This window comes from Echinops telfairi, unplaced genomic scaffold (genome assembly GCF_000313985.2).
Source record: "Echinops telfairi isolate 266 unplaced genomic scaffold, ASM31398v2 ScPeMD7_7469;HRSCAF=8507_0, whole genome shotgun sequence".
Classification (NCBI taxonomy): domain Eukaryota; kingdom Metazoa; phylum Chordata; class Mammalia; order Afrosoricida; family Tenrecidae; genus Echinops; species Echinops telfairi.
Window position 1 is genome coordinate 3,529,661 of NW_022111372.1, and position 23,849 is coordinate 3,553,509.

General features: G+C 35.9%; 1 long non-coding RNA gene and 1 pseudogene across 1 annotated transcript in view; one reads left to right on the forward strand and one right to left on the reverse strand.

The window, feature by feature from the left end:
• The window catches only part of LOC123521037, a 92,090-nt gene that overhangs the window by 37,738 nt on the left and 30,503 nt on the right, over window positions 1–23,849 (forward strand). The window lies entirely within an intron of this gene.
• LOC115873613 lies at window positions 11,582–11,674 on the reverse strand (annotated as a pseudogene).

Below are 23,849 nucleotides of genomic sequence, written 5' to 3' on the forward strand. Positions count from 1 at the left end.
GATTTCCAAAACACAGATCAATTTAATTGTATGAAATGTATTGAAAGAAAGGTAATTAAAAGCAAAAAAATAAAAGAAACTGCTCTGAAGACCATGTTACCACAAGGTGGCATAGCCATGTAAATATGACACTGCTATCTTATGGAATATAGCAAAAAGGGTGATTCTTGTGCCAAATAAACACCCTTCAATTAACACTTCACAATATGATGTGTGAGCTCCCCCAGTCTATGTTTACTCCTCCTGAGGCTGCTACTTTTAATGCCTCACACACGGTGGCCTATGTATTTTCTCTGCCTGGAGGATCTTGGGCTGAAGGGGTGAGGACACTGCGAGAGGCATCGGGTTGCATTCACATTTTCTTCTTCATTCAGTCTAATAAGCTTTGCAAAGGAAAATGAATCCAAGAAATACATCCTTCTTCGGATGGCGTAAATATTGATATAAATAGAAGGGAGCGCTACAAGAATGTATCAGCATAATGATCAGTTTATGTTTGAACACCTAATACTTATTTTGAACTCTGCAAGTACTATACCCGTATATGAAAATGTTCATACCCAGGGTGTTTTTTGCCATAAGTTGCAGTGGAAAGGTTATCACAGAATTGTATAAGGTCCTGAATAGGCATCTTGACTGTTAGTCTTTATTTGCAGGGAAATAATGACAGGTTTTCAAAATGAAGTAGGCTGTTACCGGCTTGGCCCTTATGTGAGGGAAGATTTGTCCACTTTTTATTTGTTTATGTAGTCTTTACCTCTCTTCCCTTTTTTAAAAAGAAAGCACAGTTCTTTCTATCATTTCTATTTACTTATATGAAAGGGTCTGTCTCGGTCCTGAACAACTACATTAGGTTTGTATATAACCCTTTGAACCTTTTCATGTTCCAATGTTCATAACGAGTTCTGATCTTTATATTTCTCCTGCATTTATACATGTTCTAAACCTAGAAGCCATGTTTATCCATAGTATTGCTTAAATTATTGTATCCTCATTTGCTCAGGCACATTCATATTTCTTTAAGAAGTCATATCATCTATTAGTGTACAAACCTCAATTTGCAAATATGGTCTGTATTATTATAAAGCTGTAGTTTGCTTATTCTTTGTTACTAACTACTGGGAAACCTGGAACAACTGAAACTCTATCAGCCTATCTTATTTTTCTGGACCTCACAAGATTTCTAACTTGACAGGTGCATTCTTAGCATTTTTTAGTGGAAAATATTTGAATTTTCCTTCTCTGACAGGCTTTTGCCTTTGAAGGTTCCAGCTCTAATGATCGTACTGTCCTTCAAGAGTTTATCTCTCTTTTCCAGAGTCTACGACTTGAATGATCTTTGGTTGTTTACATTAAATTCATAGTCATGTTTAGAATGCTGATGTTTGAATAGTTAAATTAATCTTTTAGGACTCAGAGTTTTAGCATTGTTTAATTAGGGCATGCTTTATGAATTTTGCATGTCAAAGGAGGAAAACGTAGAGTTACACTGTTGCTTGAAAAAAATTATCCAGAACATTTTTAACTCCTGTAGAAAATCAAATCAACATTTGTTATCAAAATACAGCCTACGCTGTAACTTCCCAATTTTTAAATAAATGGGTAAAACTAATAAGGTGTTTTGTGAAATAATCATTGAAATTTTAAAAGTGAAAGATGCAGTTAAAAAGTCACCAGGTCTGCTGAGTGGATCAATTAGAAATCTGGTTAAAAGAAAGCCCCTTCTCTGTAGATGAGTAGTCAGAGAGAGGCAGATTATCAGGTACAATCCAGGAGGAATAGGCTATAAACCAGTGATACAGGAGGAAAAGGACTATGACAGAAGCATGTTTTGAGCTTCATGTGATGTTAACTTCTGAGGGCCTTAGTAATTTCATCTTTTATTGTTGTTACTATCTATCATTGTTATTTCTTGAGAACAGACTGTTCTATGATTTTTATTTCTCATCATTACATTAAAAAATAGTTTCTAACACATTTTGTACTTCATTTCAAAGAAAACTCACAGAGTGCTTTAGATCTTAACTCAAGTGTTTTTGAAGATAAAGCAAATCATTCTGATAAAGGAATACAAATTCCTGACATATTTGAGGTCTGTAAAGTCTCTGAAGTACTTGAATCCCCAAACTTCTATATACAGAGTAGATAGCGGTCCTGAAAATTAAGATGATCAAAAATTGCCTCTTTGTTTAGAAATTCCTCTTGCATCAGTGTTCAAGATTGTGAAGGGAGTTTTGACCTTAAAGAGTGAATGAATGAATCAGCATTTTTCTAAACAAGCTTGGCTTTGTTCTAAGGCTGCTGTTCCTGTGCTGTTGTCAGGCGTGCTTCCAATTTATGCCATGCCCAACATATTTTCTTCTCCTTAAGAAATAATCTTGGAGTTAAATGTTGTTTGGAAATGCTGTTTTCACTCCTAAATAATGCGGTATTTATACATATATATATTTGATGTTTTACTTTAGGTAATGAAGCTCTGTATTGAAATGTCTAGAATATTGATAAAAATCCTTCTAGCTCCTCCAACCCCCACCCAAACGTAACCCATTGCTGTGGATTCCATCTCACAGAGATCATTTCAGACTAGGACAGAGGAGAAAGGCCCTATAGAGAAGCTTTCAAAACCTGTGCTCTTTCTGGGAGCTCACTGTCACACCTCTCTCATGCAGAGTGGTTGACTGGGGGTTCAAACCGCTGTACACACTGCTGGAACATGAGTAGATGCTTCTGTCTAGCTTCCCTATTCCTTCTATGTCCCGTACGGATTCACGGAGCATTCTGTAAATAATGGATAAATGGAAAGTGAAGTTGTAAAAATTATTTAAGATACATATGCATGGACTACCCATTATAAAATTTGGTTATATGCGATTTGGAAAAAAAATAATGTAATGCTAAGTTTGGCCCCTTTAAGATCGTTTAAAATCTGCAAACTCACTGACCTTGAGTTGATGCCAACTCATAGAGAAATAGGACAGATATAACTGCCCCTGTGAGTTTCTGAGAGTGGAACTGTTTCGGGCAGTAGAAAGCCTCACCTTTCTCCCGAGGAACGGCTGGTGCTTTTGAGTTTTGGATCGCTGCCCACCTGGTAACCACTCTGCCACCAGGGCTCTTTAATGCACCTTTGAAAATAACCTCATAGAACAAATTGTAAAATAACAACTTGACCATGGGCCTTAAAATAATAAATACAAATAGCACCTAGATACGAGAAGGAGGAGGTAAATGAGCAAATCTAGAAAACGTAATATTTACACATTTTCTGTTTCCTGGTTTCCTCTCTACTCATTTCCTTTCTATCTTGAGAATATTAACAATGCAGAACGTCCTTACCGCGACAAGAAGTGATCTGCTCTATTGTCAAGCTACCCAAGCAGATCAGAAGAAACTCAGCTACATTCTCAGATGATTGTTTACCTATTACTAAAGTAAATGGTGGCATGTGGGGCCAGAAACCAAAGCAAAACATGGGTTTGAAATCTTCTGTCACTTCCCAATTATGGACAACCCAAAGGCCACTTTGCTCTCGTAGAAATCTGTGCTGTTGTGGATGTTGTGTTCAAGTGCATTCTTTCAGAACGCCCACATTTGTTTTGAGATGTGGTCCGACAAAAATCTCAAGAAAAGGGTTAACTTTGGAATCAAATAGCTGTCATTTTTTTTGCCATTGGTGAACAGTATGACATTTATTATGTTACGTACTTGGTTTTCTTTCTCATATTCATTATCAATACCACTTAATATACCACTTATTTTTTGAGATGATTATGATGAAAAAAAATAGCATGATCTGTGTGAGTACGGGGCTATGTAGGGAGTAGGTGTCCGATGAGCAGTAATGATTATTGTTGTTGGGTGAGTAGGCAATACTCTAAAATCTCTACTCAACAAGAGTCTAGGTTTTCATTTTTGCAAAATCAAGTCCAAATATGACACTAGAGGCTCTCTATTGACATGGCCTAATCCTCTCAACTACTCAACCGACCTATGCCAGGGAATCATTTCGGATTCCTGGCAGTCCGATAGGACAAGGTAGAACTGTGCCAGCAGTTTGTTTCTAAGGCTATTAAGCAGACTGCCACCTCCTTCTCCCAAGGAGCAGCTGGTGAGTTAGAACGTCCACTTTCAGTTAGCATCTGAGTCTTTAGCCCCAGTGCCACCAGATGTCCCACCTAATCTACCTACCCGACAATATTTTCTCTGAATGTCCCTCTCTTCAGTTATTAAGTATTCTCGCCACCCCAGCCTCTTGATTGTTTCCTAAATATTGTTGGGATCCCAGTCATTGTACATTTACTCCTGACCTTCCTTCAGACCCGTTGGTTTTCCCTTCCTCTAGTTTGCATATTGAGCAGCTCTTCATATTCTTATAGGGAAGAGTATGTGTTCTTGCTAAATCAACTCAACTCATTCTCATCAAGTCAATTTTGACTCAGAGTAGAATTGCCCCTGTGTGTTTCTGAGACTCTAAATCTTTACAGGAGTAGAAAACTTAATCTTTCTCCTTGGGAGCAGCTGGTGGTTTCAAACTGCTGTCCTGGCCATTAGTAGCCCCACATACAGCCGACTGTGCCACCAAGTGTCTTCTGCATCTCATGGAATGCTGTGTTTAATAGAGTGTGTCACTTCTCCCAGGTATTAGGTTTGCCTAATACACCATATTTTAGGGGTTTGCAATTCTGTTTTTGTGCACCTTGGACATCATAAGTAAACTAATGTAGCTAGTCTTGGGAGGTGTGCATCATTAATAATGTCCATGTTAGTGTGTGTACGTGTGCTTTCTTCTCATTTTTACATCACACTTTCATTTATGTGACAGTAGCTTTAAAAAGGCAAAAAGTACAGGGATAAAACAAAAGGGCAAGATATGACAAAATAATAATTTATAAATTATCAAGAGTTCATGAGGGAGGGGGGAATGGGGAGGGAGGGGAAAAATGAGGGCCTGATGCCAGGGGCTTAAGTGGAGAGAAAATGTTTTGAGAATGTACAAATGTGCTTTATACAATTGATGTATGTATGGATTGTGATAAGAGTTTTATGAGCCCCTAATAAAACAATGAAAAAAAACAAACAAACTCAATGGCACTCAGTCATTGCCTATTCATAGCGGTCCTGTATGATGGAATAAAACTGCCTCTATGAGTTTCCAAAGACTTAACTCTTTAGGGAAGCAGAAAATCTTATCTGTCTACCGCGAAACAGCTGGTGGGTTCAAACAACCGAGCTCTCAGTTAGCAGTTTAATTCATAACCCATGACTTTACCAGGGTACAGTGGTTTGTTTGTTTTTGTTTAACAAGGATAATTCATGCATCTAAGCTATCATGTAATTAACAAGCATCATTCCTAGCTTGCTTATAAAACACCAAAATACTTAATACTTTAAGATATTAAAAGATAAATGTTTTTATTGACCCGGCAATGTAGATTTTTTTTAATGTGTGGATCTCTGTAAAAAGAAAGAATTAAGTGATGTCAAACATCATGGTTACCATGATTTCTGTCTTTTGAAAGGGAGAAATGTGGGGACTTAAGTAGCAATAACCACAAAGGAGGGGTGATAAAATGAGACTGGGGAGGTACAATGGAACGCTTGGCCCTAAGCTGATCTTGAAAGAGTTCCTAAATTTGATTTGAATAAAATTATGTTTTTGGAGCAACTGGGTCTAATACTTTCAGTATTTTCGTAGAGAAGAACATTTCATCTTGTCTCTCCTGATTTTATGATACCTTTACATAATCATGGACTATTTGTGTAGGAGTAACTTTAAGTGACTAAAGAGATCAATTAAATTGCAAACTTGAATCTATGTCTATACTTTCCATCTCAAGGAATTTATGATCAATTAGTGACTTGTTCTTTCTTGACCCAGACAATTGGATAATCTCTTGAAATAAACATACCACAATGGTCAGTGATATCCACGGTCTTAGGAGAAGCAAGTGTATTTAATAATCCCTTCAAACAATAAAAGTGTCTTGGATATCATTCTTCCTCTGTTTTTAAATACTCATCTTCATTATATGAATGACTCCGGCCAAAATTCAGCTATGTGTAAAGTTAGTGAAATTCACTGTCTTTGCCAAAAGCGAACAACCGTCAAGACATTAAGTGATAGAGGTCAAAGTGGACTTTCAAAAGCGTTTATTCCTAATCACATACTGTGGTGAATACCAACTTTAAAGATAAATCGCCCTATAGTTTGAAAAATCGTTATAAAATCTCATTACTTTTTGGTCACAAATTGAAAGAAATTATGTAAACATTAAATCATTTTATATTTAAATGATAAAATAATTCACATGTAATCCTAACAAAGAAATTTTGACTTAGAGACTTTCTGTGGTAAGTTTCAAACACCTTATCTTTGAGTCCTTACTCATTGTACTTTAAGTTGCTTCTACAACCCCACCTTCCAGAATTTTCCAAAACTGGATCTTTATCTCATAGTTTGGACTTCTCAATCTTTCCTGATTATGCACTTTTATTACTTTTTTAGCTTAATAAGCGCAAGCCACTTAATAATATGTAAAATTCGACCATTTTCCTTTGGAGACTGAAATGTATTTAAGTACCATTTATACATACTTTATGCATATAAGAAAATAAATACTACAAATATGAGAAAACTTCAAAAAGTTTGTGGGAAAATTCAGTGGGTTTTTATTCATATTTTTCTAAAAAACTTTCAATTCTCTCTTAAATGTTAGCTTTCTGATTAAACACAATGATTGGGATTTACGAACTTTAGTAAGTAATAAGCTAGTATACTTACTTAGGATTTACAGTTTCATGGTCCATCACCACTACTTCCAGTTAGTTTTAAGGCTGATTCTCACTTAAGGCTGGTTTTGTTGTTGTTGTTGTTGTTTGTATGTATATCACTAAGCTTTCCTTCCAAGGTGCCACTGAGAAGATTTGAATCTATAGCCTTTAGATTCACTGGTAAGAACACTAACATTTTGTACCAACAGGGATTCCATTTCAATGCTAATGAAAGGTAAACTCATATTTTTAAAATTATGTTGTCACTAACAAGTTTTAGCCCAATGGAATTAAATGTATTATATTTATTAGTACTGTAATCATTGTTACCATCATCAAAAATTACATATAATAAGCTACCCTGAACTTAAGAGCTTTCAAAGATGGATGAAATGACGATAGTGCTTACAAAGTTTCAAAATGTGTTAGATGATGAAATTCCTTAGCATAATAAGAACAGAATATGTTCACAAACATACATGAAATGCTTGCTTATTTTATACCATTTTCCCTGAGTTCAAAACTAGATATGAAATCTAATTTTTGAAATGAGGACTGGTACACATTTTCAAAGATTAACAGCTCATGATGAAATAAATAGTATGGCTTTCTAAAGCTTCTCAGTATATATTGCAGGGGATCACTGTTAATGTTTATTTTAAATGTAAAGATTCAAATATTTATTTTAAAACATGTTTATCTCATACATAAAGGTACAAATAAATGGTTTAAAATTGTAAAAAGAAATAAAATGTCAGTAATAGTAAATTGAAGTTAATAAAAAACATTTGAGATATTTAGGGTTATACAACATATCATATGCTTGGAAAGCATGCAAGATAAGGTATTTTCTAATTATTTGCTCTTAATAAAAATTGACATGGGGAGTCTATTTTGGTCATTTTATGAACAAATATTTGAAGAATGGTTTTCTATTGACATGGATGTAAGTGATTTTCTTGCATGGATTTCAGAAATTCTTATCTAGTTTTACTCTTACAAAGATAAGCACTTATTTATGTAAAAGTTTACAAGTATATATATATTACAGATATTTTGAGAAATATTACTAATTTACACATATTTTAACATCACAGGATTCTGGATTATATACAAATTAAAAAGCTTAAGTGCTTTTGCATAGCACTGAAAACTTCATTCATGTGAATGTGATTATAAAGAATATTTTAACATTGTAGTAGGGAACAAAAGTGTGGGAGTCATATAATTTTAGTCTTATTTAAAACAATGAGACATTTGATTAGAAGCTTAATTTTAAAAGACATGTTTATAAAATTCAATAAATTTTCCTCTACTCATCAAAATTATTATCTAGTAGATTGGTTGGTTTAGATGCTAAAAATGGAAGGTAAATTTTAAAAAAAAATCCGGTGCACCCTTAAAGTAATTAAATGTTTAGAGGGAGACCGGTTTTTGCATTTTAGATGCAAAAGCATAATGAGATGCATTATTAAACTTGAAGTTAGAGTTCAAAACCATCAGATATCTTTTTACCATAGATTTATCCTCTGTAGATTGGTACAGTCCAAATCAATTTAACACAGTGGGTATTATGAGACTTAATGCAAGTTATTTACAAAACATGCCAACACTTCAATGGGACTTTAGGAATGATATAGAACACCGTCTTTATTTACAGGAAAGAAAACAGATCCAAAGATGTTATGTGTCTTTTTCCAGATTCCAAAGCCAGGTACTAGTCAGAGATGGACATGCATGCAGGGCTCCTGCATTTTTATCAGTGTAAATTTCCACTACACTAATTTATTTTACACTCAAAAATTTAAAAAAAATAAGTCACCTATTATATTTGAATTATCCTTATTAGCAGTTGTGGAGTTGGCCCTGGTTTCAGGGATTCATTCATGACAAAACACAGAGTGCTGCTCAGCCCTGCCCCATTCCTGTGATTGGCTGTGAACAGGAACGTTTTCATCCACAGGATTTTCATTGACTGAGTTGGAAACGTTAGAACAACTGGTCTCCCTAGTCCATTGCAATTTAGACTCTTTACTAAATCCTGTTCAGCATCACAGCAGTAGACAAAAAATCTGCTGAATACTTTATTATTTATGAAGTCCCATGCTTAATTGTACCAGTCTAGGTTTTTATAGTCTATATACCCAATGCCGACCAATGTAAGAATCAAACACTGGCTTAACAAGTGAATGAACTTAAACAAGAACTTAAGTCTAGTGGGAAATTGCTACTCATTGTAGGACCACCATCTGAGTGCCGAACCCACGGCCATTGAGTACATTCTGACCCGTATTGAATGACCCTGAAAAGTATACTTTAACTAACTAATAACTAACTAACTATATATATTACTCCTTTTAGTAAAAAGTACTAAGGAAGTCATTGAATACCAGTGTAGTACAACAGCAATATACACACACTTTATAAAATAGTCAAATAATGAATATGCCCGTTGCTTACTTACTAATTCATTTAGCTAAAGGAGGAGAAACCAAGTATCTTTGTTATTTGTTTGCACATATGAACACATTAAAAGCAGAACTAAATGTTTGACATTCATATATACCCATTTATCCTAAATGATTGTGTTTTGATGGCTTTAGTGGAGAAAATGATGCTTTTGAATTAAGATACTCTGCAAAATTCAAATGCCAAGAATACCTCTGTTATTTACTCTTCGGGTCTTTTTTATCTTTATATTTTTGTTTTATGTCTACTCAAAAGTTCTAGAAGTCTTTTTGCATCAAGAGTTAATGGTTTCAGCTTTCTTTTTTGGGGGGAGCCCTACCCTTTGTCCTACATACAGTTCTAATTTTCTAAGAGAGCAAAAGTGAATGCTGCCCTTAGGCTTCCCTCCCCCTGTCCATCAGCATCTCCCTGCAAGGCTGCATGTGGATCATTCCTGATAGAGTTTCTTTCTCCCCGGGGGATTCTTATCCTGGGGGATTTGCCAGCCCAGCTTGATGGAGGTGCTCCAGGTCTTTTATTTGGATAGTATTTCTCATTGATTTGTATCTAAATAGAGGATTAGATGAGCTAGACACGATTAACTTAAGATACTAGGAGGGACATTTCTGGAATCTGGCTTTGTGGCAGGTTGAGTTCTTATGATTGATGTTTTTGAATATAATGTAGTGTTTTAATATATATGTCTTTAAATTTTGACAGCTCATGGCAAAAAGTTTTGAAGCAACTTAAGTGAGTTACTTGAACAAGGAGTTTAAGTGCTTAACTCAATTAGCAACTCCTAAAATCTGTATTGATGAAGATGCAAATAGCCTTTATAACCATTAATTTGATGAAATGAACGTTTTGCAGAAGTTAATGTGGAGTTTGTAGATCCGTAGGCAAATCTTCACTGTTGGTAAGATTTATTTAAAGAGCTTTTCTGGTCACCTTTGAACCACCATGATTTCTCCAGATGTACAGAAGTGAACAATGTAAAAATCTTGCTGTTTCAGCAGAACTGATTCCAGCTGGCTGGGAACTGGATCTGCAAGTTATTGGTTACAGCTGTGTTTCGATTTATGTGAGGGTTGAAAAAATAAATTACCCGATTAGATGGCTAGAAAGAGGACTCTTTGTTTAGCCCTTGTGTGGGGACTGAAAGTGTTTATGGTGCTGTTTTCTACGCAGGCTTTGCAAAGTAAGCTGGACAAATAGACTTATTCAATACTCCTAGGAAATGTTGCATATTCAGCTTTAATTCTTTACTAAAGAAGCTGTAGTTTTTATAAGGCTTTCATCCAGCAAGCGTTTTAAAGGTCCAGCACTGAAGAGAAGCAGTAAGTTCTCTGTCCTCCTGAGCTCCGTATTTAGCCATTGAAAACCAGTTTTCTTTTGCTTCATGTTGTGTGCTTTCAACATGCCTTTGTCGGGCACAGGAATGGAAATACATGTTTGCTCTTAAATTCGAATCTTCAAGACAGCAAAGTATCTGAGGATACATTTTGACATTACCTTTCTTTTTCTATGGGTTATGTCTCATGATACATAAGGGAAAACAAATTAATTCAACTGTTAAATAAACAAACGTAAGGAGGCATTACTACAAAAGTTGCATGCGGGCCACTTAGACTATGAAGGATTTGATTTTGTGAATATTTCCTTTGTCCTGTAAAGCTATATATAAAGTTTATAGAAACAGGGGGTAGAGCATAATAGTGTATGAAACTTTTCAGATTAGTGAAGTCAAAATGGCATTAATCCTTAAAGGTTTGTTATAGCCTGATTTGCAAAATGTTCTCCCAAAGAAAGAATGACATAATGTTGTATGAGGTGTCCTTTGTTGTTCTGTGTTGTTTCATGTGTGCAATTTTCTAATGTAATTCATGTTCACTTCAGTTGCAAGGGTGTCGGGAACAATAGATTATGTGCAGGGCAACAATTTCCTTGATGCATTAAAAGTGCACGTATAATACAGGTGGCTATAAAACGATGGCTGTAATATGCTTTTAGAACTGTTTTCCAAAAATGACAACGGATTCAACACTTTTAAAAAACGCTGTTTTTAAATAGTTTTTAAGATGCTAAAGAGGCACCAACTTCACCAGTGAATTTGAAAATGCGCTTGATAAGGTGACATGGTGTCCATCAAGTTCAACATCAACTCAGCATGGGAAATATGCAGGCATACATTATATTTTATGAAAACAATAATTCTCATTTCCTTTCTTAAGCTGGGATATCCATTATGGAATTCAGGTGAGGAAGTAGAAATATCTATAATGTATTCACAGGAAGACAAAGTTGGGATTGATCTTTCTTGAATTGGCAGTTTTGCTGTGTCAAACTATTTTCTTTTTCTTTTTTAAATACGGAATTTTCATGTCATCCTAGTGCAAGTGCCATGCTAATCTCTTCATCATTCCAATTTTAGTATATGTGCCGCCGAAGCGAGCACTCGAACTAGTTTCTTGACTGATGAAAGTATACCCGCTGACCCTTAACAAAATCAATATGATGATTGAAAAGGATGAGGACAAAGCATGAGAACTGGGATGCACTTGAACCTTCAGTGTCAGAAATGCTTGCGTTATGCTTATATTGCTTAGAAGGGTACACTGTGCTGTTTCCTGCCCCCACCTCCACCCCGATCCTATGTGATGGAAACTTCATCTCTATTTTGGAAACCTGTTATTACATTTAAGTATATGCTCTCGTGTCAACATTCATAAATAATGTGTTTTTAAAAACTTGTTTCCTAGACCATTTACTTCAAAACGCATGATCATCAGGAAACAGTGTTTTAAACACCAAGCAAAAAGATAGCAATGTGGATTTCCTGTCTTGGAAAGAATGCTTATGAATTGTTTCCAAAATTTAAATTATTTTAATAGAGAAAATGTAAAAGAAGGTGAAATATCTATACATTGGAAAAATGTTTTTTTAATATAGTGCACTATATCCTGGGTGCTATTTCCATTTACTAGGACCAGCAGATAAAATACCTTCTTTACTTTATAGTAAGAACAAAGCAAAAAACTAGAAAATTTGCACGTCATCAGATTTAAAAAATTAAAATGCAGAGTTAAGATGATTATGCAAAACCAGCTTAGTAACTATTATTCATTAATAACTGTATACCACTTCAAATCAGTAGCATTTCAATGTAAACAGTCTTATAAACCAAAAAAAAATCTTTTTTTCACAATTTTGATAGTTGGTAGAAATTTTTAAACCTGTGATTCACCTGATTCTCTGATTTGGAAATTATTCAAAATTCTAATATTTACATAAGAAAATTTTATAAACTGACAGATTCTATCCTATAACATGTAAAGCGTTATTGACATTGAAGTATGTCTAGACAACTAGTTAATCCTAAAATATTTTTTATCCATCTAGCCTAGTTTTTACAACCAGTTATTCAAGAAAATCAATAATTCATCATCTCGGTAGCTATACGAATCATATATGCTTAGGGTAAGCCTTAAAGAAGTGTTGATGTTGTTGTTAGTAGCTGGAGAAGACAGGCTGGGATAACTTCACTGTGACTCACACAGTTTTCATGGCTTGTAGATCACTAGCTCTTTCTTCCAAGTTCACCTAAAGCCTACTCAGTTACATAACACCAGGTAAGCCTCCACTGACCAGCAATGACTGTTCATCAAGCACCCTGGTCTTCAGCGGTGATTTCCAGAATTCTGTTACGACTTCATGCTGGCCCTCAGAAACTAAACCAGAAAACCAAACACTGTCATCCAGTAAATCGCGGCTCACGTTGACCCCATATTTGGTTTCTGAGGCTGTAGCTCTTTCCTGGAGCCGTGTGCATTCACATTTCTCCTGTGGAACTTCCGGTGAGTTTCACTGCCAAACTTGTTCTCAGCAGGTCAGTTCTTGCCTGACAATGCCACCGGGAATACCTTCTCATTTCTGAAACTAAATTCGCCACAAATATATACGCAGATATATAATTTCAAATGATAATGCTTTAAATGTAAATAGGATAATATGCATCAACCATTTAATATACTATTTGGTATTTTCATATTTTACAGCTAATATGAAATGGCACATTTTTGGTTTCAGTTACAATGTAAGCTGTCACAAGAACGTAGAAAGAGAATGTGCACTCATCTCCAACCCTATATAACGGTATTAAATGAGGTAATCACGTATACAAACATTTAAATGATAACGACCAACATGTGTTTCCAAGTTTACTCCCCTTCCAATCCACAAAAGTTTTGAGCTAAATTGGCATCATGATGGCTCAGTCCTCCCTCCCAACTTTAAAGACTAAGTCTGACCGTAAATGACTGAACCCAGATAGTAAAGTTACTAACTACAGAACTGACACTAGAATCAATTTCCTGACTCTCAGATCAGCTTCCATATCACTTTCCTGCTTTGTTTCAAGGATCTATAACCAACCACGAACACCAGAATATAAGGTCCTATAAGCAACGTCAGAGTCTCTACGGTTAAACTAAGCTCAGAAGCAGAAATTGGTATGCACGCTTTGCCCCAATATTCAGAATTCATTTAGAATAGTAATTCTAAAGTCATTTGATATCATTTAAGTCATTTCCACTTTCGTTCCATCTTAAAATAAATCCAGATTTATTATTTTCTTTCTAACTTATTTGGAAACCACAAAACAACAGAAAAGGTCATTGAATATTAGCATGTATAATAGTACTAACTACTAAAAATATCTTGCAGATATTTTGCTGATTTAAATGTGAAGAACCTTCAAAAAGTCCCTGGATATTACATTATCTTTTTATTCCATTTTCCATGTACTTTTTGAAACCCTCTTAGCTAATTTGATATGGCATGCTGTGTGTGTGTGTATGTCATAATGTGCTCCTCATTGTAATTCCCTTTTCGTGTGTGTGTGTGTGTGTGTGTGTGTGTGTGATAATCTGCTCCTCATTGTAATTCCTTGTCTTTTCCCAGGAAGAGAAATACTTCATCCACGTCCTCAAAACTCATCTTCTCAAGGGCTTTTGTTACTTTCCTGTCCACACTCCCTGGAAAATTCCTATATTTCATATATTCATGGTTCTCCTGTTTCATATTAGCTTTTTTCAAATGTCATCTCTGTGATCTCACTTTGAATGTGGACCCCTTTCAGGTTTTAATAACAGTCTGGGTTATAAAGTGGCCTTTACCCTAGGAGAAAGCAGAGCTAGGATGGGGAGAGAGTGGCAGGAAAGAGATTTTAAAAGGGCGGTAAGATGGGAGGACAGTTGGTACAGTGGTATAATCACATCCAATTCCTAAATACTGAAATGAACATTGGGTTTCACATGCCATGTCTCAAGACACCTTCCTGGAGCAAGAACAATCTGTTAATGTTTATGTTTCCATGATCATTGTGATTTTCTGGGCTCAAAAAAGAGGATGTCAGTAATTTCAAGTTGAGAAATACAGATTTTGCCTCCTAGTCAGAAAGACTCAAGAGTTGAACATCAAATTATTCTCTAGTCCCAATACTGAAGTTCTAAAAGAAATTATAGGTCCGTTCTTCTTAGTTCCTGGTTTAAGGGCATTGCATCACCACTAGTAACTCATGTGTGATTATGTTTTCATATTGCTTTAAAAAGTCATTATTTGTAACTCAAAAGTATTTTTATCAAGAACTACATTTTTATCAAAGTCATTATATGTAAATCAAAAGTACTTTTTATCAAGAACACGCGCATACACACCTTTTTCTATATTTTCTCTGTGTTCATTTCATAGAACATTTCCAACCAGTACAACTGAGTTCGTGGACAACTGATTCCTGTCCCACTACCCTTTAGTTATTGTTTTATTTCTCTTAAAAATCTAAGAAAATAACCATGTCCCTTGCTCCTCTGCTTGATTCATCGGGACCATATAGCGCTGGCTACCTTTATCAAGAGTGTTTTTATTGAACTTTTCTAGAAATGTTTGCTGTTTTCTCTCCTGTGGTCACTCTTCCCTACTGAAAATGGACATCCCTGGTGGTTGACACTGGCAAGCGCAAGACGCTCACCTCTGTGGGGCTGGTTCAGACAGGCAGCACCTAAGACTTATGGAGAGAATCTGTATGTTTTGTGTGGTCTGTGGTTTTGTTATCAACTACCATAAAGTGGTTTCTGTATAATCCTTGCCTTCAAGTAACCTTGCATATTACAGAACTGTTAGTAAACAAAAGCCTTTGGGTCAAAGAAAGTCTCTTAATTTTAGCTGTACATATAAATCAACGCAACTCTATTAACATGTTTTCTCATGTTCAAATTGTACAACCTTATTTAGCTCCAATGACCAGGTATGATTTCAAACTTGTCACAAGGAGAGTTTAAGTAGGCATTTTACAACAGAACTCTTGGGAAGGTTACAAATGGTTTATATCCACATTTTCCAAAATGGTATCTGTCAGACACAGATGGATGCTGTGTATTTGTAACATGACTAGGAAAACGGAGTAATTGGATTTTAAATTTTGATTAATTTTAAATAAAACAGCTAGACATGGCTGGCAGCACTTGCTTGGAGAGAGTAAGTTTGGTGAAACAAAGAACATACGATGGAAGTAATGAGAAATATATATCTCGTGGAAGTTCATTTAAATCTGAGCTCAAATTTAAACTGTAGTTTATCTTTTGCAGTTTAAGTTAACCAACTACTTCAAATGTGATTCCCATGGAAGAACTAATTTCAATGGCTTTTATCAGAAGTAAAAGGTCCCTGCCTCAGTAGAAAGGTAGAAGGCAGGTTGTATTAAAATACTTCAGTAGAGTTAAAGACAATGCTTTCTTAAACTTATTATATCCTTTTATATATGTTCAAATCTGTTCTGATTATATTGTATATGTTAATAAAACAGTCTCAAATAGAACATAAAAACAATTGATCTAATATGTCAACACTTACTTTGCATTGTTTTAACTAAATACAAACAGAGTCAAAAATTAAACCTGGTAAATCCTTTAGCAGGTGTTAAAACATAAACTCTCAGTAGGGTTGCTTTTAGTATTGATGGTTGGAAGTTTAGAATCAGGAGAGACCTTCGGCCCATATCTGTAACAGTGGTAATTGAACTGATTGACTTCAGCATCTTCCTTCAAACAGATATTGATTTAATCAAGGCTGCTTTCCCATTGGTCCTAGAGGTGGTCCTGACAGAAGCCTGGGCACTTAAACTGGCTAACCTCGATCTGAATATAAATATTCTACATGCATGCCCTTTCAGTTATACTTCTTACTTTTCTTTAAATCCCCCCACCCCCAGCACTTTCTAAGTCCCTTGGTTATTATGTTGATGCCTTCTATACCATGAAGGTGATGTGTACGGTTGAGTGTGCCTGTCTGTGTGCGTGTAATAAAAAGAAATGCCATGGGCTGGAGGTGGCGGGGGACAGTGTATCTGCATCTGTTGTTCCTGACGCGCAGAAGTAGCAGTGAAATGTTTGTGTAGACAATCCACAGAGCTAGGATATCAGTAGGCAGTTTGCTGTAAACACATGTTCAATTATTAAAATAGACTACTTTGTGTGCTTGATAGCCATAGCAAGGTCATGACATTAATTTATCCGGAGTATTGTGGGAAATTGACTAGGGGAAAAATAGCATAAAAGACACGGTTACTGGAGAACTGAAAAAGAGGATGAGTCTGAGGAAAGAGATGAAGAGATGGTGAATTTACTAAACGCAGAGGAGGAAAAAGTCGGCAGACACCTCACTGTTACTGGCAGTATTTTAAGCTTTGTTGCACACATGTTGATTTTCGTTTTACATTTGCGTTAAATTCCCACTCAAAGATGAGTCTTTCATTTCTAAAATCCAGTTTGATGTGCAATTTGCTTTTTTGATGCTTCACAATTCTATACTGTCCAGTTCTTTTATTTCGTCTTATTCATTCATCCCTGCCCTCCCCCCTCGCCTCAGTTTCAGTTATCCCCACCTTCTCTGCTTCTAGCCCTCCCGGCCTGTCTTCAGAATGTGTGTGTAGCTGTTTCTTTCCTTCTGGTGTGCCTTTCTTTTATTTTTTTTGTGAGGTTTTTTTTTTCTTTCTTTCACATCAGGAGCCTGGAGGAGCCAATTTCATCGACGCCTGTGCTACGACACATGCTTCTTTCTCTGTCTGCGTCTCGTAATGTTTTCTTTGGAGCCTCTGAGAATAGATGCCCTTCATGTTTGCTGCCACGAATCTCCTGCCAAACTGCTACCTTAGTTGGGCCTGCAGTGCATGCTGGGATCTGTCTGTGTGGGCAAACGGAAATCTCTATAGCATCAGACAGTCTGAGTTGATTTGAGGAGTGTCGTATTTTGCTTCTCATTGTACGCATTTGTTGTGTACTTTACAGTTATGATGGCTAGCTCTCTCTGGCAAGCAGTTTAGAAACGTTGATCATGTAGAAAGGGAAGGTAGGCAGCTTACCATACTCTGTCATTACAGGGAGCAATTGAAGAACAAAGGAACCAGATGAATACCTAAATGCTCTCTTTAGTGCTGTGAAACAGTGTGGCATAAACATGATTGTGCCCAGCCAAATATTTTACTTCAATTTATAGTAATTGTCATGGATATAACACATTGCTCCCTCACATGCACACAAATCTGTATTTTATGTGACCACATATACTTAATCTTTAATATTTATAGCACGTGAACATTTTCTACATTTCAAAGACCTTCATAGATTTGCAAGCATACTGCTATTCATTATTGTATTAAAAAGTTCCAAAGAAATAAAAAATATCTGCTTACATCCTATTAATTGATTTCAATCCAGTAATTCAGGATTTCAACATAGTTAAAATCATATTCGTGATTCAGATCCTGACAGATATTATAATCCCTACATTATGAGAGCACAATTTATAAAACTATCAAGCAATTATTTTTATTAACATCAGCCTCCCCTCCATTATTAAATGGAAGCGATTGATCCACACTGGCACACACAACTTCCTCACACATGTGTCCCTTGGGCTCTCTGGGGCTTCATGGAGAAGGGGAGAGAAGCCTTTGCTCTCTTTCCAGCCCAGGAAAAGAGGAGAAATAGAAAGGCTCAAAGTCCGTGGCTGTGTAAGAATTGCTGGCATTATTGCCCTCTCTGGTCACGTGTGGGGCTGGATGCCCTCTTCCTGAGACCAGGGATCCAGGATGAGACTGTCAGAGTCTGTTTCTACCCTGGGTTTGGAGATCTGTCTTATTGATTAAGGGAGGAAGGAAGGGGTGGGGATCTGAGTGTGCGGTGCAGGGAAGACCAGCTGACTACTGATCATTGAAGCACAAGACATTTTCTTCGAGAAAGATGTCAAACCCCCGCGACACTGCCACAGAGCAAGTATAAACGTGGAAAACTAGGAGTCTGGGCGAAAGGCAGGCATTTCTTAGATGAGCCTGGAGGCTTCATCCTTTTTCTTCCTTTTCCTTCTCTTTTGCAATTTCCTTCTATCATTGGACCGGCCAGGGCTCAAGTGACAGCCACATGCAAATGCTGCAGTCCAGCAGGCCTGGCAGCGGGTGGATGCTAGAGTGCGAGTTCATGTTAATGATGAGTGCAGTGGAAAACCAGCCGCTGCCACCCCGTGCACACAGAAGCGCTCTGAGTCAGCATCAGATGCTGTGCCGCGCCTCTTGCTGGGTGTCTGTCTGTATGCCTGTGCGCGCGCGCGTGCTCGCTCGGGCATCCGTGTCTAGCCGAGGGGAGGGGGTGGCGTGTGAGTGCGTGGAGGGTAAAAGCCAGTCAGTCAGTGAGAAGCCAAGGTACGTTGGAGAGCAACTAAAATCTGACTGATTTCCATCTTCGGAGCATCAGATGTATTCCCTAAGGAGGATGGGTCTCCGTGATGGGGGTGGTATAATTATGTTAATGTCATATTTATGGAGGGGTGAGATTTTTCATGCTAATAATTGGTTCAATGCTATGGTCAAAAATTGTAAAGCCATATTCCGTTTTAAGGAAAAGCATGGACTTTTATCTAAGGACTGTTTTATTATTTTGCTTTTTTTCTGAGTGTTGCCTTTTTTGGGTTTGAAGTATTTGCTGTTTTAAGCTCTAACTGATTCAGTAAGGGGAAAAAATCAAATGATAAACAGAAAGAGCTCTTATATAATGATGCCTTACATCATGGAGCGGAATATTTAAAGTCTTCTAAGGCAACGTAAAGATCTGGACGGGTGGGGGGGCCGTGGTTGGAAAGGGGTGTGGTACTAGGGTGGGGGTGCGGTTAGCAAATATTCTGTTCACCACTGCTTTCCTTGCAGCTCACTGCAAATGGCTGATTCACCTGTTCGATAGGCAAACATTCTAATGCTCTCCGTGTTTTATTTTTCCCCCTCCTCTTTTGCCTTTTAAGATCAACCACTTCAGAAGAACCAGATTCCACCTCTCTGGTCAGGACTTTTATGTTACGGCTGGTCCGATTGTTTTACCTTGCGTTCTTTGCGACTAAACCTTGGATCATTTCTAAAGTACAAAATCTGTTCTCGAACCACAAACAAGGCTAAGAGATTGGAGGAAATTCAGTGAATATACAGGATGGGGATTGTGTACTATCAAAAGTACTGGGCTTTGTAATGCAAATATTCAAGAAACAGAATCCTTTTTTCTTAGGATGTGCCTGCACTTTAAGTTACATGTTTATTAAGGGGCTCCAGTAACTGCAGAGTATGCATGGGAATATTTCCTGTCTGAATAGGTTGGCGACCCAAAGAGGAGAAGCCTGCTTCTGAGGTATTAAATTATGACATGCAAAAAGTTTGTTATCTTGTTTTCTTTTGAACTGCAAAGGTGTATATTTCAATCAGATTTGAAGCATTATATGTCCGTCCTGGGGCCCACCTTAACAGTTGTGCTGTGTAGAAAGTGGTGGGAAACAATATTTCAATTAGGGTCCCATTAGCCAGCATATAATCCTTCTTTAATGTAATAGAGGTTACAGTGATACTGTACAAATGTGCTCGAAACAGGTTTTAACCCATTTTCAGTCTCTTTCTTTGGAGCTAATGGAATGACTCTTAACTGTTCATTGTTTGCATTGTTCCTTATATGCTTAGTTGTTTTAAGATCTGTGATTAATCCTAAAATAGATATGATTATGCAGCTCATCCTAGTTTTTATACATATATATATTTCAACTTATGTAATTTGATTAATAATTAGAGTTCAATGAAACCCAACTGTAATTTCTAAGCTGTTCTTAATACTGGAAGAAGAATTCTTTCTCATCGAACCAGACTTTTCCTAGTCCCTGAGACCCTAACTTGTGAGGTATTTTAGTAACATCACAAGTCAGGCTCTTGGGACCTAGGCGGAGGGGAACCAGCAGCTTTGGACCTTATTGATTGTCTGCAGTTACCATCAGAACAAAAGAGCCTACATAGATCCTGCCTAGGAGAAAGGAACAATGCTTTGCTTTATAGCAGTAACGTTTCCTCCCTGACCCACTCCCTAAAATACTATTGTCAGAAACTGTACTCTCTAAAGTGATTACATAGCTGCACTGAAATAGCATTTGTTTTGTATTTTAACAGTCCTATAAAAGCAATGCAACGTACCTGTATGAGAAGCAAAATTAAAAGTGTTTTTAAAAAGCTTCTCTTCTGTTATTTAAAGTGACAAGTATAAGAGAATGTCTCATTAGTTAATGAAACATTGTTTATATTCATAACTTTTTGCATATGTATAAGAAATATGCATATAAGCAAATTAAGTATAATCTATATGTCTTTATATGACTGTGGCTCAGAATGTATTATAATATATAGCTATAATCATGCTTGAGGCCTAGAAAGGCAAAGATCTACAATCTTCTTTACTAACCTTCATACATATTGCTACAGATTGAAGAAGAATGGTGCTTTAAAGTTGGTATTTGTTTCCATAGATTTTCCTGGTCTTGTAAACAGACAAAGCACTTTACGTAGTTTGACATTCACTTGTTGTAACAGTAAAGTCAAGAGAGAGTTGGCATTAATAATTTGGGAAAATATAATACTTTTTTAGTGTTAACATTTGACTTTGTCTATATTATAAACCTATGTGAGATAAAACTATAAATGCCATCTTAACAACATAATTTTCATTTTCTAAGATTTTTAATCTTTATAAGAAATACCTTACAAATTTAATGTGACATCTTTGAACATTTATAGCAATTGCTATATCAAACATGTATTTAAAATAGAGTCAATGTATCACATCCACCTAACATTTTATAATAATGTTATACACATAAAGATTCAAAATGGAGATAAGAGACTTCTCATAATAGAAGAAACAAGTGACTTCATTCATTTACTCTATTACCTTACATGGGTGCCACATAATACATTTGCCTTCTTGCATTGTTTAAATAAATGTATAGGTAGTTTAGAATAATATATGTAGTCAACTAACCACCTTGTTGAATTTGTTACAATTAGGTATGCTCTAAATATCCTAGAATTTAATTCAAATTATCCATGTGTTATATTATTCCTAAAAAATAGAAATAAGAAAATCATAAGCACATTTATCCTCTATAAAGGCGTAGTGTGTTCTCTACGCTGTACTTATTCACATTATTTATGTCATATACTCCATGTATTTAGAATCTCTGAAGCTAAGTGTATGTATATGTATATGAATGTTTTAAAATCTCTAAATGAAAGGAGGCAATGTAAATAGTAAAGATTTGGTGTTGTGTCCATTTTTACTTCTTTAATCCCATCCTCTTAGTTATTGAAGATTTTTAAAAGTGCAAGCTTCTCAATATGGTTTCTTCTAGGTATATTATATGTCTGCATGCATGCAGAAATTTTATTATACTTAATAAAGTATAAGCGTGATCAGAAATTATCTTATATAATTTATACACATATGTATACATTGATTGGCATATGTTTTCACAAAATCATAAAGAATATATATAAGATATTTTCTTCCATTTAAAGTAATAAAGGGATAAATGTTTGGTTGGCTGCAGCAATACCTAATATAAGCTATTCCAAATACATGAATTTCTTGTCATGCTTACATGTTTATTAACTAAACTATCTGCTAACTTGTATATCATAACAAAAATATTGACTTTGAATTTAGAATGAACTTATATTTCCACACAGACACAATATATTTTTAATCATGATAGTATACATTTTGAAGTCTCTCTGCCATTATCCTGTATATGAAAAATCTTTAGTGCCAACAATTATGATAGACCTTTTCTTGGCCTCCACAAAGGTGTGTAGAGATACAAGTAGGTGAGGCTGTTTATATCAACTACTTTGTGCTGGATAGCATAGACAATGCCACTTCTGCATTGCGATCTTTGCTATACCAAGGTAATAGGTTTAGGGACAATATAATATGATTTAGAAAATCAGATCATACTAAGCTTAAAATAAAAGGAGCAATCTACAACAAAGAGCGAGAAAATGATGTGTGCTGCATACCAAAAAAGCAGTGATATTAACAATTCCAAGGCTTCCTGGTTGGGAGACCAGCCTGAGCCAGACGCATATATTAAAAGCTGTCTGCTATCGATGTGAGCTTGCTCAATGCGGTGGAAATGAGGAATCACCTCATCTCTGACACCAGCTTATTTGTACATTTTAATTTCAAAATAGCAAATCATTGTTTTACATGAATATGCTAACCCCTGCTTGATTCTTTTTCTCTCTTACATTGTTTACTGTCACTAGCCACCCCCAACAAACTGTATTTTAAGGCCATCCCTTAAATTAAACATCTATCAAAGATCAAGAAAGTAATAGCTTTCATTTTGTCTTTTTGAATTGCTTTATTATTATTGTGATGCTCGTACTTTTAACTTTTAATCTCTGGAAGGAAAACATCAATTCTTCAAAATGGTATTTAAAAAAAAAAAAAAGCTTTTTTAGGATTCACCAAGGAAGCCACTTCTGGAATTTTGCCAAATCTAAATATGATTATATTTTATTTCAGGGTTTGTGGGATCAATATCTTTCTCTGTATAGAAGTCCTTAACACTTTAGTACTCCAGTAAAACTACTGGAGGCCTAGACATATCTTAAATCACTTAAGCATTAGATTGCATTAGCAATGTCTAGGAGAGGATAGGTATGTCAAGGAAATTATATTACGAGCTTATTACTAATTAAATTAGAGAAGTGCATATTCTACCCTAAACTCTTCTACAAATGGACATTCTGCTACATATGCCTAGATTGGGCCCAATTCACCTGGTAAATATGGAAATGGTTTTATAAACTTCCTTGTATGGGTTGGTTTTGAGAAAACAGTACATAAAGAGTTACCTTCTGCCCCAAATTTCTTTCCATTTGCATGTGTCTAGCACTCTATATATCTGTGGGCGGCAAACACATGCATCATTTTGATTGCTTAAAATATAGTTTAATTTATTATTGGACATTTAAGAACTCAAATTCCATTGATCCCTTGGTGACTGCATTTAGAAAAGTAAAAGTTTCTAATGGAGAGAAGTTGTTGTTTTATAAATCTGGACATATGTAGAGTTGGGGAATATGAAATTGTTCGGGTAACTGTGACTATACAGTATATTCATTAAGTAGAAAGGGCTTTTAAGTGTCTATGTGCCATCTATATGTTTAGGTTTCCTAAATATCAGAAGCCCCAAACAAATAGGTATTAACTTTGTTCTAT